General features: G+C 42.1%; 1 protein-coding gene across 1 annotated transcript in view; it reads right to left on the bottom strand.

Moving 5' to 3' along the window:
• The window catches only part of VWA3B (von Willebrand factor A domain containing 3B), a 431,643-nt gene that overhangs the window by 382,785 nt on the left and 44,818 nt on the right, over nt 1-4,040 (bottom strand). The gene's annotated exons all lie outside the window — the stretch shown is intronic.

Below are 4,040 nucleotides of genomic sequence, written 5' to 3'. Positions count from 1 at the left end.
AACCTTCCTTCTGAGGAGTGGCTGGTGGGTTTGAACCACCAGCCTTCTGGTTAGCAGTCAAGTGCCTTAGGCACTATGCTACCAGAGCTCCTCTTCAGCACTTTAGGATTTATAATATATCACAAAATGGAGGACTATGGCTAAAAGGGCCATATTAAGTAATTCACTGCAGCACAGCTTCTCTGAGATCTCTTTCCACAGATGTAGTCAATACGATTCCTGTGTATTCCATCTGGCAAGGTCCATGTGCTGGCAAGGTCCATTGATATTGTTGAAAAAAGGTATCTGCAATGAATAAGCCTCCGGTCTTGCAAAGTTTAATCATATGCTCTCCAACGTCATTATCACCACCAAGGTCATATTTTCTAGCTACTGTTCTTTCTTGTTTCCAACTTTTACATTCCAATCACCAGTTGAACTCCTTCCTGAGTTGAATCCTGTTATTCCTGCCTTTTCATATCCTAAGTTACCACTGAATTGTATCCTTTACCCTTATAAATTATATAACTGTAAGTACAGTCTGTGAGTTTTGTGTGACACTGCAGTAAATTACTTAACTCAACAGAGAAACAGAAACAGTGTCTTGGGGAAGGGAGCAGCTAGTGTCAGAGAAAATGGGGAAGTTAGAAAGCAGAGACATGATTGACCTCTGTCTCCTAGAAACAAGCTTTGTGCTGATTTTTACTCATAAAATTATTTGTTTAGCCTGTAAGGTTCTTTCTTCGTTCTTCCTCCTCTATGGGACTCCCCTGGAATTCACTAAATTGTCCCATATTTCCTGAGCTAGGGACAAACCCCAGAGTTAGAGGATGCACAAACCAGAGGAAAGTGAAATAGAAAGACAAGGTCCCTCGGAGTTCTTGCAGTCACAGCACAACAGCCAGCTATCACCATGATAACCAGTTTAACAAAGAGAACATCCATGTGCACATGCATGTCCACACACATCCAAGAGCCTGTGAAATGTTCTATTTATTGAATGCTTATTAAGGTGCCAGACATTTGAAATTTTACAGATGTTAAAACAAACTTGAAAGGCCAGAGAACAAAGTAACTTGTATTTTGTTCATCCTTAATGGGAAACATTTGTTCCTCCGGCTTTGGAAGGAAAAATAATGCTTTTCCAATTTGAAACCATCATACTCAGCACCAAAAAACACAGTCTGGTGACCATTGGGGGGTATCCCTTCAAGGTGCCAGCGCATGACCCCCCTTGCTCAAAAACAGGTTTCTGAACACAGTAGGTAAAGCCTACAGTATCTCAGGGATTCCTGAAAAGGAAGCAATTAAGTTTGCTCATACCTATCCTAAAGTAAAGCAGACCTACCCGACCCCCCATCCAGGGAAAGTGAGGTTGGCCAAAGGACCCCACCTACCAAGAATCCTTCTCTAGTAGCTTGTCACACCCCTTGCTAGTCCCATCATTACTGTCATTCATAGAACAAACACCCTTGTGGCTAAAAGAGATGTAAAACAAAATTGAACTGATTCTTTCCATGGTAAAGCTTCATTTCTTTATCAAAAGAAGGTCCTTATCAAAATGTACAGCAATACATTAACATTCCAAAATGGGTGGATTCATCAGTTCGGATATACTTTACCTTGGAAAACACATGATAAATCCAGTTGTGGAAAGGAGGAATTGGTAAAGTTTCAGAACATGGATGTTGAGAAAATCCTATTTCCTCATCCTCGTGGCTCTATAAGGAGTCTTCCAGCCTCTCTCTCCTTCCCATAAGAGATGGCTTAATCTATCTAATTGGCAGGAGAGCAAGACTGGAATTAATGTGTCAAAGTTGCACAACTATGGCTCAATTCCTTGTCCTTTCTCTTGATGTTAAGTAGGTGTAAGTAATGTGGCTCTCCTGACACTGGGTAAATAAAAGTCTTCTCTGTGGACACAACCACCCCACAGAGGGAACAAGCACAGTTAGGTTCCAGAAACAAAAGCAGTTGCAATCAGGTCTATTCCTACTCATGGTGATCCCATGTATCAGAGAAGAATGCACTTCCATAGGGTTTTCAATGACCGCAACCTTTCATAAGAAGAGTGCCAGGTCTTTCTTCTGAGGCACCTCTAAGTAAACGTGAATCTCCAACTTTTCTGATAGTAGTAACTTAGTACTTAACTGTACCACAGAGGGACTCCTAAACCAGTGGTCATCAATATGATTCTGACTCATGGTGACCCATGAGCATTAGAGGAGAAGTATACACCATAGGGTTTTCAGTGGGTGATAAGTAGATCACCAGGCCTTTCTTCTGAGGTACCTGTTGGTGGACTTGAACCTCCAACCTTTCCTCAAAAGGAAGAATTTAGGGAGTTTGATTTTTTAATCTATAAATGAGCCACATTTTTGGTTAGACCACCTCTGCCATCAACAAAGCTGCTATTTTGATGCCCATCTAGCACCTTGTGGTGATTATGTTTGTGTATCAACTTGGCTGGGCCTGGTTGAGTGGCTGGGCAGCTGGTGGTAGTTATTCTCAGGATGAGACTGGCAATCAAGTCCATGGTGGGATCTACCACAAGCAGCTGAGCAGCTGCCTTTGGGATATGGTCTGGTTCCTGTATATAAGGAGAAGCCTTAGGAATGGTCTCTAGCTTATGGCACCTTGAACCCTGCATGTAGCCATGTCATTGTTCAGCAGCCTGCCATGCTCTGCCGATCTTGGGACTTAACAATGGACTTGAATTAATGGCCTGCCATATGATTTGGTAATATCTGGACTGTGCCTTTTTACTTGTCAACCTTGGACTTGGCAGCCTCAGCAGCCAGCAGCTGCCTAAGTGAAGAAAAGCCTCTAGCTTCTGTGGGCCGGGAGCAGGAGGCAGAGCTGAAGCCCAAGGTTGAGGCTTTCACCCAGCTCCTAGAGCCTGGCACTTTGAACTTGGACTTAAAGCCTCCAAACTCTAAGAGAAAAAACTCCTATTGTTAAGGCCATCCCATTTGTGGTATATTCTTGTCAGAGTGGCACTAAGTAACCAGAACATACCTATAAACTATTTCTTAACTATTTCCAAACTGAGAGGTTATGAGTAATATTACTTATAAAAGTTAAAAACAAAAACAAAAAAAACCTCACTGCCATCGAGTCAATTCCGACTCATAGTGACCCCCGTCAGGTTTCCAAGGCTGTAAATCTTTATGGAAGTAGATCGCCCTTCCGCAGAGTGACTGGTGGGTTTGAAATGCTGACCCTCTGGTTACCAGCCATATGCCCAGAGCTCCTTAATATTACTTATTACTTATTACTTATGAGGCTCTTTAATGCCAATGATGGGGTCTCTGTGGGATGCTGCTGTGTTGGGACAAAAAGCCTGAAGAATAGTGAGAGAATACCCAAGTGTGAAGAAATAAGTTTGAAGCCACTTTTATGACTGGGCCCAGCCATAGATACAAACTTACAGTTTTGTCTTTCCCAGCTTCCAGCAGAGCATCCAGACAGCTAGCCTGGCTCATAGCCGGATCAAAAGTCAGTTTCTCAAGCCAACTGATGGCAGCGGCTATGGATTGTTTGGTGACGAGAGCAGCATTTTCCTGCCATTTCATGGGCTCTTGAGCAACCCTGAAATTAATCACATGGGGTTGTCACTGGCCAGTGCTCAAGGTTACTAGGGGAATGTCAGCCACTAGTCTCACAGCTAAGAGCAACAAACTACACAACATCACCAGAGTTAAGAAAGAAAAGACAGTTCTTCTAGCTCTCTGAAAGTGACCAAAAAAAGGACAAGTTCTTTTAAGGCAAATTTCCAAAGCACCATTACCATAAGCTGGATTGAATAGGAAAAACTCCTTTTTTCATTTTTATTTTATTTAAAAAATAATTTTTGCATGAGGACAAAAATCTCACAGATGTAAACATTAACAACAAATGTTTTTAAAAAATTAAAGGAAGTTACTTGCTTAAGCAGGCAGGTTTATATATGACTCTTCTATTAATAGTGAATTTATAAGAATTCAGATGTTGTTGTTGTTGTTATGTGCCGTCGAGTCAAACCCGACTCATAGCGACCCCTCCTTGGGCTTCCGAGGCAG

The sequence above is a fragment of the Orycteropus afer genome, unplaced genomic scaffold (assembly GCF_000298275.1).
Source record: "Orycteropus afer afer isolate SDZICR_OR568_19922 unplaced genomic scaffold, OryAfe1.0 scaffold00017, whole genome shotgun sequence".
Taxonomy (NCBI): Eukaryota; Metazoa; Chordata; class Mammalia; order Tubulidentata; family Orycteropodidae; genus Orycteropus; species Orycteropus afer.
The sequence above is the reverse complement of the archived record's forward strand: the minus strand, read 5'-3'. Positions and strand labels throughout refer to the sequence as shown.